At 41.8% G+C, this 13,314-nt stretch overlaps 1 protein-coding gene across 1 annotated transcript in view; it reads right to left on the bottom strand.

The window, feature by feature from the left end:
* LOC132887093 (E3 ubiquitin-protein ligase HECW1) overlaps positions 1-13,099 on the bottom strand; it is a 179,199-nt gene extending 166,100 nt beyond the window's left edge. Inside the window, exon 1 of the mRNA XM_060922463.1 lies at positions 13,081-13,099. The gene's annotated coding sequence lies outside the window, so the exon portion shown is untranslated. The remainder of the gene's footprint in view (positions 1-13,080) is intronic.
* Positions 13,100-13,314: the final 215 nt, after the last annotated feature.

Here is a 13,314-nt window from a genome sequence, read left to right as displayed (position 1 = left end):
GTGGGGTGTTTCCAGTATACAGTGGTTAGTACCGACCAAAAGTGGTCCAAGGAAGGACAACCAGTGAACCGGCAACAGGGTCATGGGTGTTGATGGCTTATTGATTCACATGGGGTACGAAGGCTAGCCCATATTGTCTGAGGACCTGAGGATCGCACCCACCATAGGATTGGTCCAAGGAGTCATTGGCGCAACTGAGTTGGCGCGAGTGTGAGAGTTGGCGCATGCGCATTCTGTGTGACGTACTTCCTGATTTCTGAGTTGTTTGCGACGAGTCTTTTTTCTGCGAGTGTTGGCGTTAATCACTAATCTTTTCTATTTTCTCTACAAATAATTTTCCAGTATCCTTTTAATTTTTTATTGTACTTTCACTTTCACTTTCCTTTTTCCGCATTTTAAATTTTTTCAGAAGAACGCCAAGACCAGAAACTTTCTTTTTTCTCCTCCTGCATAAAGACCACAAGTGGAGGCCATCCTGCTTTAATATCAACAGATCCTCAATTAAGGTACATGAATCTTTTCACCATGGCACACCTTCAGCTTGTTCAGTGTGCTGAGTGCAGGATGTTTAGTCATTCTTCCTCTGTCGCTAGTGATAGCTTTATTTGTGATAAGTGCAGATTAGTTAGCTTTCTGACAGAGAAGATTGCAGCTTTAGAGGTGCATATTCAGACTCTAGAGAAGGCTACTGAGAATGAGAACAGTGTAGTTTCTGTAGGGGAAGTCTGGATGCCCTAGGTGGAGTTAGTAATCCCCCAACTCCAGCATTAGAGCCCTCACAGCAGGGCAAATCGGTGATGACTAGGCGGCATAAAGGTAGAGCCAAAGCTACCACTGACGCTTGCCCACGGGAGCACCACTCCTCTCCGCTTCATGTGCCAAACAGGTTTGCTTTCCTTAGTGATGCATCCGCTGAGAAACCTGAAAGAGCTCTGGTTATAGGGAACTCTATCATATGGCACGTGAAATTAGCTAGGCCTTTAGGGGCACCAGCAGCTTTAGTCAGGTGTATACCGGGAGCCAGGGCGCCAGACATAGTAGGTAATCTTAGGGTCCTAGGCAAGCACAGGTTCTCAAAGAGAGTTATCCATGTAGGAACTAATGATATATGCCTTTGTCAGTCTGAGGTTACTAAGAGTAACTTTGTAGAGGTGTTTAAATTAGCGAAGGCAATGTCAGATGCTGTAGTATGCTCTGGCCCCATCCCAATGCGGTGTGGCGATATAGCTTACAGCAGGTTATGGTCACCGAACTGCTGGTTGTCCAGGTGGTGCTCTGGAAACAGTGTAAGTTTTATAGATAATTGGACTAATTTTGAGGGCACTACTGGCCTGCGGGATGGTATCCATCCCACTCAGGAAGGTGCTGCTCTTATTTCTTGCAGCATAGCTCATAGTCTCAAAACAGGTCTAATTAACTTCTGACAATCCAGAACCAAGGCCAGGGAGCAGACGAACAGGCTAAACCAACTGTCTGCTAGCTGCACAGAGTCGTCACTCAGGGTCCACTACATCAAGATTGTGTCTGTTCCCCGAGCTAAAAAAAAACAGAAATACTCAGAGAGTTTGTTTCAGTAACCTCATCTCATCTCATTATCTAGCTGCTTTATCCTGTTCTACAGGGTCGCAGGCAAGCTGGAGCCTATCCCAGCTGACTAGGTGCGAAAGGCAGGGTACACTCTGGACAAGTCGCCAGGTCATCACAGGGCTGACACATAGACACAGACAACCATTCACATCTACGGTCAATTCAGAGTCACCAGTTAACCTAACGTGCATATCTATGGACTGTGGGGGAAACTGGAGCACCCAGAGGAAACCCAAGCGGACAACATGCAAACTCCGCACAGAAAGGCCCTCGCCGGCCACAGGGCTCAAACCCGGACCTTCTTGCTGTGAGGCGACAGCGCTAACCACTACACCACCATGCCGCCGTTTCAGTAACCTAATCAATATAAAATTAGATCATACCGACTGTACAGACTCTGGCAGCAGCTTTGATCTAAAGGTAGGACAATTAAATATTAGATCTCTTAGATCTAATGCACTAATTGTTAATAAACTTATTACTGATCAGGAGTTTAATGTACTGTGTTTAACAGAAACATGGATTAAGCCAAATAAATATATAGCATTAAATGAAGCTAGTCCTCCTGGATACAGTTATATACACCTCACCTCAACTTGCCTATCCCTTAACCTGGGGTCGTTGGGGCACCATGAGTTTGCAACCAGTTTCTTCCACCTTGACCTGTTTTCAGCCAGCCTCTGTGCCACTACAAAGTCGTGGCCTGTCCACTCTTTTATGTTGTCCTGCCATCGCTTCTTTTGTCATCCCCTCTTTCTGCTGCCATTTACTGTTCCTTGTAGCACTGTTTTTGCTAGTCCAGTGCTTCTGGTGACATGGCTAAACCATGCTAGTTTTCTTCTTTTGACTGTTGTGATCAAGTCTCTGTGTGGGCCAATGGCTTCTGTAACCTTTCTCCTCACTTCCTCGTTTGTGACATGGTCCATATATGAGATTCCTAGTAATTTCCTGTAGCATCTCATTTCCATTGGACTTATTTGTCTTTGTAGCTCTGCTGTAAGTGTCCATGTTTCACAGGCATATAAGAAAATTGTGGTGACAAGTGAGCACATTAGTCTTATTTTTGAGCCAGTGGTGATGTTCTTGTCCCGCCAGATTGGTTTTAGCTTTGTCAGTACTGTCATGGCTTGGGCAATATGAGAGAGAACTTCGGGTTTGGACCCCTCATCTGTAATGATGGCACCTAGGTACTTAAATTGGTTGACTATTTCAAGTGCCTGTCCTTTAACTTGTGTGTCTCTAGTGATACCCTCTGTGTTGTTGGTCATAATTTTGGTTTTCTCGGCACTGATCTCGAAGCCATATGAACTTGATGTCTTGTCTAGGCATTGGACCAGGCTTGTTAGCTCTTGCTCATCTCCTGCCAGGCCATCTATGTCATCATCAAAATGGAGATTGCTGATTGTTCTGCCCCTGATGCTGACTGTTCCTTTGTGATCTTCCAGCGCATCTGTTATTATCCTTTCCAGAAAGATGTTGAAGTGTGAGTGAGAGCAAACAATCTTGGCAGACACCAACTGTTGTGCGAAACCAGTTTCCAATTATCCCGTTGTAGTACACTGCTCTCGTTGCTCTGTTGTATAACTGTTCGATGGTTCGTACAAGGTTTGGGCTAATGTTATATTTTTTCATTGTGATCCACAATGCCTCATGCCAAACTTTGTCAAAGGCCTTTTTAAAGTCTATAAAAACATGGTAGAGGTGTTGCTGGTGCTGTAGGTATTTTTCACACAGGATTCTGAGGTTGAATATCTGTTCTGTGGTACTCCTGCTCTTTCTGAACCCTGCTTGTTCTTCTGCTATTATTTTTTTTGGCTTGTGGTTTTAGTCAATATTATTCACAGCAGTACTTTGCTGGGGTGACTGATTAGGCTTATGGTACAATAGTTGTTACATTGTTGCAGGTTGCCCTTTTTGGGGAAGGTGATAATGAGAGACTGTGTCCAAAGTTTGGGCCATTCCCCTGTTTTCCATATCTTGTTGCAGATGTTAGTTAGTACTGTCATCATCTCCTCTCCTCCTGCCTGGATTAACTCAGCTGGGACATTGTCAATTCCTGCAGATTTACCTTTCTTCAGGGCTCTTACAGCCTCCTCTACCTCTTCTCTGAGGATTGAGTCTGTGCTGTCATCCTCACTACTGTGGTTCCTAGGAACATTCTGTACATGGGGATCCCCTTCTGTCTTGTTGTTGTACAAACCCGATTCCAAAAAAGTTAGGACAAAGTACAAATTGTAAATAAAAACAGAATGCAATAATTTACAAATCTCAAAAACTGATATTGTATTCACAATAGAACATAGACAACATATCAAATGTCGAAAGTGAGACATTTTGAAATTTCATGCCAAATATTGGCTCATTTGAAATTTCATGACAGCAACACATCTCAAAAAAGTTGGGACAGGGGAAGTAAGAGGCTGGAAAAGTTAAAGGTACAAAAAAGGAACAGCTGGAGGACCAAATTGCAACTCATTAGGTCAGTTGGCAATAGGTCATTAACATGACTGGGTATAAAAAGAGCATCTTGGAGTGGCAGCGGCTCTCAGAAGTAAAGATGGGAAGAGGATCACCAATCCCCCTAATTCTGCGCTGACAAATAGTGGAGCAATATCAGAAAGGAGTTCGACAGTGTAAAATTGCAAAGAGTTTGAACATATCATCATCTACAGTGCATAATATAATCAAAAGATTCAAAGAATCTGGAAGAATCTCTGTGTGTAAGGGTCAAGGCCAGAAAACCATACTGGGTGCCCGTGATCTTCGGGCCCTTAGACGGCACTGCATCACATACAGGCATGCTTCTGTATTGGAAATCACAAAATGGGCTCAGGAATATTTCCAGAGAACATTATCTGTGAACACAATTCACCGTGCCATCCGCCGTTGCCAGCTAAAACTCTATAGTTCAAAGAAGAAGCTGTATCTAAACATGATCCAGAAGCGCAGACGTCTTCTCTGGGCCAAGGCTCATTTAAAATGGACTGTGGCAAAGTGGAAAACTATTCTGTGGTCAGACGAATCAAAATTTGAAGTTCTTTATGGAAATCAGGGATGCTGTGTCATTCGGACTAAAGAGGAGAAGGACGACCCAAGTTGTTATCAGCGCTCAGTTCAGAAGCCTGCATCTTTGATGTTATGGAGTTGCATTAGTGTGTGTGGCATGGGCAGCTTGCACATCTGTAAAGACACCATCAATGCTGAAAGGTATATCCAGGTTCTAGAGCAACATATGCTCCCATCCAGATGACGTCTCTTTCAGGGAAGACCTTGCATTTTCCAACATGACAATGCCAAACCACATACTGCATCAATTACAGCATCATGGCTGTGTAGAAGGGTCCGGGTACTGAACTGGCCAGCCTGCAGTCCAGATCTTTCACCCATAGAAAACATTTGCCGCATCATAAAACGGAAGATACAACAAAAAAGACCTAAGACAGTTGAGCAACTAGAATCCTACATTAGACAAGAATGGGTTAACATTCCTATCCCTAAACTTGAGCAACTTGTCTCCTCAGTCCCCAGACGTTTACAGACTGTTGTAAAGAGAAAAGGGGATGTCTCACAGTGGTAAACATGGCCTTGTCCCAACTTTGAGATGTGTTGTTGTCATGAAATTTAAAAATCACCTAATTTTTCTCTTTAAATGATACATTTTCTCAGTTTAAACATTTGATATGTCATCTATGTTCTATTCTGAATAAAATATGGAATTTTGAAACTTCCACATCATTGCATTCCATTTTTATTTACAATTTGTACTTTGTCCCAACTTTTTTGGAATCGGGGTTGTACAAGTCCAAATGGTCTTCTGTCCATCTTCCTATTGTCTGTTTCTCTTCTGTTAGGCATTTCCCATTCTTGTCCTTTATAGTGGAAACTTTGCTTTGTCTAGTGCTTATAAGGTTCTTTACAAGTTGGTATGCTTTTTTATGCCTCCGCCACCTTAAGGTGCAGGAGACATTATGTTTTTGGGTTGTCCGTCTGTCCGTGCGCCCGTCTGTGCGTCCGTCCCGAAACCTTGTGAACACGATATCTCAATGGCTAATGAAAGGAATTTCACCAAACTTTCACCATTTGTGCGCTTTGGGACAAACATGAACTGATTAGATTTTGAGGTTAATACGTCTAAGGTCAAGGTCACTGTGAGGTCAAATGTCTGTCCAAAAACCTTGTGAACACAATATCTCCAAGGCAAATGAAAGGAATTTCACTAAACTTTCACCATTTGTGCACTTTGGGACAAACATGAACTGATTAGATTTTGAGGTTAAAAGGTCACATTTCAAGATTACTGTCAGGTCAAATGTCCATCCCCAAATCACAACTTAATAAGGTGTGTAGTCTACCAGGCGGAGGCATCCCATCGACGCTGTTGGCGTCAAGTTCTATCTAGTTGCTATTGTTTTTATTCAGACTGTCTTCAGTGTCCTTGCACTGATCTTCTATCCATTCCTGTTTGGCTTTCTTCACTCCTTTCTTGATGCTGTTGTTCATTTCTCTGTATTTACATGATCCCTCTGCAGTCCCTTTGTGTTTTTTTCAGTCGCCTTCTTTCATCACACATATTCAGCAGTTCTGGTGTAATCCATGGCTTTTTCCTTGGTCTGTTTTTCCCAAGTATTTTGGTGGCTGTTTCCACAATGGTCTCGTTAAAATTGGTAACAGTCTCCTCAATGTCAGTCTTGTCATTAAAAATTAGGAGTGGTGCAAATTTTCCCTCTGTGGTTGCCTTGGAGATCTCAGCTACCTGCAGGTCCTTACATTTTTCCAAGTTAAATCTGAGACGTGTGTATTGTGGTTTCTTGATGGTCTTCAGATGGAGACGAAAGGAGAGCATCAGTAAGTCATGATCACTTCCAATGTCTGCCCCAGGAAATGTTCGGGTTCCACCAGTGTTAATGCTAGTGAAAAATCGTTTCTTTACCAGAATGTAGTCAATTTGGTTGTGGTGCTCACTGCTTGGACTGTGCCAAGTCCACATCCTGGATTTCTTGTGATGGCCAAGCATATTTGCCAGGACCAGGTTGTTGTGAATAGCAAATTCCAGAAGTTGCAGTCCTCTGTCGTTTGATTCAGAGTTGCAATGAGGCCCCTGTACACTACTCCAGTCACTGTACGTGTCCTTTCATACTTTTGCATTCCAGTCCCCTTGTACAATGACAATGTCATTCTTTGGAATCTCATTTAAAACTTCTTGGAGTTGGTCATAAAAATCTTCTACCTCATCGTCATCATGACTTGTAGTTGGAGCATATACTTGGACTACAGTGATGTTGAAGGGTGAGGCCTTCAGACAGATAATAATAATCCTACTAGAGACTGGGCGACAGCCCATCACTGCTTTGTTGGTATCCTTATGTATTAAAAACTCAACACCATGTTCATGTTTCTCCTCTCTACTGATGTAGTATAGTTTATGCCCATCTTCACTAGATGTCTCATTGCAACCTTTCCATCTCAACTTGCTTATACCTAGTATATTCCAGTTGTACCTATCCATCTCATGAGTAAGTTCCTCGAGTTTTCCTGCTGCTCTCAATGACCTTACATTCCACGTGCCACACACAATGTTGTCCCTTATTCGTATCTTCCCTGCGGGTTGTACACCAGTAACATATTTTTCACCTCCATCCCGATGTCTAACGGAAGGCACGGCCCTTGTTGACCCGGGTGGTGGCCAATCTGGTATGGATTTGGTTACAGTTTGCATCATCATGGTGTCTCTTGGGCAGAAAAGTTTGGCGGGGCCCATTCCTCTCCAAACTGTTGACCACAGCTGAAACTCCTTCTGAGGCACGCCTTGGTCCCGAACACTTGACCATTGACCCTCAGGGTTCCTCCGCCCTAGCCGGTGGCTTCACTGGGAAGTCCACCGCCTAGTGATGCAGTGTTAGCACCACCCCCTCAACGATGTTTGGCCAGCCAGCTAAGACTGTTGCCCAGGGTATGGCACGTGGAGCCAGTCATGAGAGTTTAGGAGATGGATGAGGATCAGAGCATCTGATATCCTGCATAGCAGGATCAGCTATCCGGCTGCCTAAGGTGCCACCTCTATCCAGAGCCCCCTACACCCTGTTATATACACCAGCCTCGTCTAACTGGCAGAGAAGGAGGTGTCGGAGTTATTTATAAAGATTATCTAGGTGTAACACAAAAACCTGTTATAAATGTAATACATTTGAAGTTCTTTATACTAATATAATGCATGTAGCCTCGAAAAATAAGTCTACCCAGTTAATTCCGTTACTTATTATTTATAGGCCCCTGGAGCCATATTCTGAGTTTCTTTCTGAATTTGCAGATTTTATCTCAGACCTGGTTATTTCCTTAGACAAAGCTTTAGTTGTCGGAGATTTTAATATTCATTTTGATAACCCAGAAGACCCTTTGAAAACAGCGTTTGCATCCATTTTAGATTCAGCAGGGATTAATCAGTGTCATAGGACCGACCCATAATGGTGGTCATACTCTCGATCTAATACTAACATTCGGGTTAAACATAGAAAATATAGTCACACTTCCACAGTCTGAAGTTATCTCAGATCATTGTCTCATCTCATTCAAAACATGTCTGAGTAATAATATATGCACCTCACCATGCTACTGTATTAAACATACATTCACGTCAACTACTGCACAGAGTTTTATAAGTGATCTCCCAGAGTTATCAACTTTGACTGGATCACTGTCAGCCCCCGCAGAACTTGATCAGGCAACTGAATGCTTAGAGTCAACGTTCTGCTATATTTTAGATAATGTAGCTCCTCTTAAAAGGAAAATGATCAGAGAGAAAAAAATTAGCACCCTGGTATAACAATGACACTTGCACTTTAAAACAGATCACTCTAAAATTGGAATGTAAATGGCGTGAAACAAAATTGGTAGCATTCAAATTAGCTTGGAAGGAGAACTTCCTGAAGTATAGAAAAGCTCTTAGTGCTGCTAGATCATCATATCTCTCCTCCCTAACAGAAGATAACAAAAATAATCATAGATTCCTATTTAATACTGTAGCAGAATTAACCAGGAATAAGACCACTATAGACACATGCACACCTGCAGTATGTAGTAGCAACGACCTCATGAATTTTTTCAATGAAAAAATTGAAAATATCTGGCAAAAAATTCAAACTACTAATTTAAGGTCAGACAACTTAAGTGACAATTTAAGTAACCCTGTAGTCAACAATATAACTGTATCAGATCAGCAATTAGAATGTTTTACTCCCCTTAGAGAAATCGAACTACTTTCATTAATTTCCGCATCAAAATCCTCAACTTGTGTACTAGATCCCTTACCTACATGTGTATTCAAACAGATAATACCTGAAGTAATTGAACTGCTTCTAAAAATAATAAATTATTCTCTTAGGATCGGTTATGTACCCAAATCCTTTAAACTTGCAGTTATCAAACCCCTGATTAAAAAACCTGACCTCGACCCCTGTCAGCTGTCCAATTATTGGCCAATATCAAACCTTCCCTTTATTTCAAAGATCCTAGATAAAGATATGGCACAGCAGTTATGCTCATATTTACATAGGAATAACATCCATGAAATGTATCAGTCAGGATTTAGACCTCATCATAGCACAGAGACAGCACTGGTGAAAGTAGTAAATGACCTATCATTGGCGTCTGATCAGGGCTGTGTCTCGCTGCTTGTGTTGCTTAACCTTAGTGCAGCATTTGATACCACTGATCATTCCATTCTTTTGGATAGACTAGAAAATGTTGTGGGAGTTAAGGAAACAGCCTTCTCCTGGCTCAGCTCTTATTTAACTGATCGCTATCAGTATGTTGATGTAAATGGTGATTTTTCTAGACATACTGAACTAAAGTTTGGTGTTCCACAAGGTTCTGTCTTAGGCCCACTGCTTTTTTCTTTATATGTGTTACCTCTGGGTGATATTATTTGTAAGCATGGTATTAGTTTTCACTGTTATGCTGATGACACACAGTTTTATGTTTCTGCAAAACCAGATGAGAGACACCAGCTTAATAGAATTGAGGAATGTCAAGTCAAGTTAAGTCAAGTTTATTTCCACAGTGCTTTTAACATCTATACATTGTCTCAAAGCAGCTTTGCAGAATCTGAATGACTTTAAACATGAGCTAATTTTATTCCTAATCTATCCCCAATGAGCAAGCCTGTGGCGATGGTGGCAAGGAAAAACTCCCTCAGACGACATGAGGAAGAAGCCTCAAGAGGAACTAGACTCAAAAGGGAACCCATCCTCATTTGGGTGATAACAGGCAACATGATTATAACATTAACAATTTTAACATGAAGTCAGTTTTGCTGATGTTATAACTCTTCATTGATGGAAACTTCAGTGCAAAACTGTTCATGACAACTGCAGTCCTAAAGTTAACAAGTCAACTGTAGTCCTCAGCCATAAAAGCATTACTGTACAGTAAGTGTCCAGAACATCTTCCAAGTGTGACTTTCAACTGTCCATATGGGGCCATCCTCCACAGGAGAATGTGATGAGACTCCAGCCAGACGTAGGGCATCAGGATGGATCAGGCAGGTCTGAGGAGCAGAAGAGATCAGGATCTTGATCTCAGGATTGACATGTAACTCAGAGGGATGTGAAGTAATTATAATCAATAAGTAGAAACAGTATAAATTTTGTGCTGAGTGCAAGCAGGGACTCCGGCAAAACTAACTATGACAGCATAACTAAAAGGGGAGAGCCAGAAGGTAATACAGGCATGAGGGCGCCCTGGGACGTAAAGCAGCCAGCCTGTGTGTAAAGGACATTAGACACTGGATACTTATTAACTTCCTTCTGCTTAACTCTGACAAGACAGAAGTACTTGTACTAGGACCACATGCAGCTAGAAGTAGGTTTTCTGATTACACAGTAACTCTGGATGGCCTTTCTGTTTCTTCACATGCAGCAGTAAAAGACCTTGGGTGATTATTGACCCCAGTCTTTCATTTGAAACTCATATCAGTAATATTACCCGGATAGCTTTCTTTCATCTCAGAAATATTGCTAAGATAAGAAATTTAATGTCACTACACGATGCAGAAAGACTAGTTCATGCTTTTATTACCTCCAGGTTGTAATGCCTTACTGTTTGGATGTTCCAATAAGTGCATAAACAAGCTCCAGTTAGTTCAAAATGCAGCAGCAAGAGTCCTGACTAGAACTAGAAAATATGACCACATTACCCTTGTCATATCCATACCACACTGGCTCTCAATCAAATTTCGTATTGTTTATAAAATACTACTATTGACCTTTAAAGCACTGAATGGCCTCGCACCACAGTACCTGAGCGAACTTCTGGTCCTTTATGACCCGCCACACCTACTTAGATCAAAAGGTACAGGCTATCTGCTGGTACCTCATATAATGAAGGCTCCATCAGGGGGCAGAGCCTTTTCTTACAAAGCCCCACAGTTATGGAACAGCCTTCCAAGTAGTGTTCAGGAATCAGACACAGTCTCAACATTTAAGTCTAGGCTGAAAACATATCTGTTTAGTCAGGCCTTTTGTTAATTTTATTAGGTAAAGGAGTAGATCTGGAGGGTCCTCAGGCATAGAATGTTTTGGTAAGCTGAGATGTATGGATGCTGTCAGTCCCCCACTCACTTGCTCACTCAAGTTTGTTAAAGGTGTAGTGGCTGGCTGCTTTATGTCTCGGGGTGCCCTCATGCTTGTGTTACCTTCTGGCTCTCCATTATTAGTTATGCTGTCATAGTTAGTTTTGCCAGAGTCCCTGCTTGCACTCAGTGCAAAATGTATACTGTTCTTACTCATCTGGTGACATTGGGCATACCTAACAACCTGTGTTTTCTCTCCCCCTCCCCCATCTGTCCCTCTGAGTTACATGTCAATCCTGAGATTGAGATGCTGATCTCTTCTGCTCCTCGGACCTGCCTGATCCATCCTGATGCCCTACGTCTGGCTGGAGTCTCATCACATTGCTCCTGTGGAGGACGGCCCCATATTGACAGTTGAAAGTCACACTTGGAAGATGCTCTGGACACTTACAATAATGCTTTTATGGCTGAGGACTACAGTTGAATTGCTAACTTTAGGACTGCAGTTGTCATGAACAGTTTTGCACTCAAGTCTCCATCAATGAAGAGTTTCTAACTTCAACAAAACAGACTTCATGTTCAAACTGTTAAAAATGTTATAATCACGTTGTCTGTTATCACCCAAAAGAGGATGGATTCCCTTTTGAGTCTGGTTCCTCTTGAGGATTTCTTCCTCATGTTGTCTAAGGGAGTTTTCCTTGCCACCATCGCCACAGGCTTGCTCACTGGGGATAGATTAGGAATAAAATTATCTCATGTTTAAAGTCATTAAAATTCTGTAAAGCTGCTTTGAGACAATGTCTATTGTTAAAAGCGCTATAAAAATAAACTTGACTTGACACATGGTCCAATCCCACAGAAGAGCTACTGTAGCACAAACTGCTGAAAAAGTTCATGCTGGCTAAAATAGAAAGGTGTCAGCATGAACTTGTTCAGCAGTTTCTGCTACAGTAGCCATCTAGCCATCACAATTTGGCCTTTGTCAAAGTCGCTCAGATCCTTATGCTTACCCATTTTTCCTGCTTCCAGCACATCAACTTCAAGAACTGACTGTTCTTTTGCTGCCTGATATATCCCACCCCTTGACAGGTGCCATTGTAATGAGATAATCAGTGTTGTTCACTTCACCTCTCAATGGTCAGAATGTTATGGCTGAACGGTGTAAGCATATAGTATAACAGTGCGCTATTGTATCCTTTTAAGCAAATACATAACTGTACCCGTGTAACTTTATAGAACATAAGAAACTATAATGACTAAATGCAAAGCTTACCTTGAACACCCCCCCCCCCCCCCCCCCAGGATTTTCAACTTATACATAACAGGAAATACATTAAGTTTTTTAAGCAATTTTATGTAATTTTATGCATTGTTTCATTTTATAATAAAATGCAAATTTGTAGGTGAACAGTATTAACATTGCTAAAAAGAAATTTCCATCAAACTAATTTGTATGATTTCCAACAATGTCTCAATAAGGTGGTTATACAAAACACTTGTGGTTTCCGAGCAGCACCTTCAGAACATGATGAAATTTTGTCTCATCATTCAGGAACTTTAGTAATGATTTGAGAACTTGACTTTTATCAGACTTTCCCTAAAATAAAGGCCAATCTGCAGAGCAAAGGAACATTTGGTTCAGTGCAAATGAAGCCTTGTGCAAGAAGACTGGCAAAAGAGAAATTTGTACAGAAAATAAATGCCATCTGGAAAAGTGCACAATTGACAAAATGATTACAGATAATGACACAGCTGGAGCACACAGAACATCCATAACACTTGCTGTTCTAATATTAAAAGCACAAATCACACACTCTCACACATTCAGTGCCGAGATGACCCCACACTGAGTCTTGATGGACACAGAGTAGTGTGATGCAAAAGCTGGATAAGGAGGATGAAGATGATATCTTGTGAAGGGCACTGACCTTTACACCACACAGGTGCAGCAGCATAACGATTCGCCCACTCAAAGCACATCAAATCCTGAAGAGATGGTCAAGAGGTTACTCACACACAGCTTCCCACTACACCACATACACACACATTTGCTGTCTTTGCCCCCACATTTCTACATCGCCCAGAACATAGTTTCCAGGGGAATGGTTTATTAAATTCCGAGAAAAATACATTTTATACACGTTATTGTAGACACTGTATGT

Source organism: Neoarius graeffei, chromosome 5, assembly GCF_027579695.1.
Source record: "Neoarius graeffei isolate fNeoGra1 chromosome 5, fNeoGra1.pri, whole genome shotgun sequence".
Taxonomy (NCBI): Eukaryota; Metazoa; Chordata; class Actinopteri; order Siluriformes; family Ariidae; genus Neoarius; species Neoarius graeffei.
This window is presented reverse-complemented; position numbering and strand designations above follow the sequence as displayed.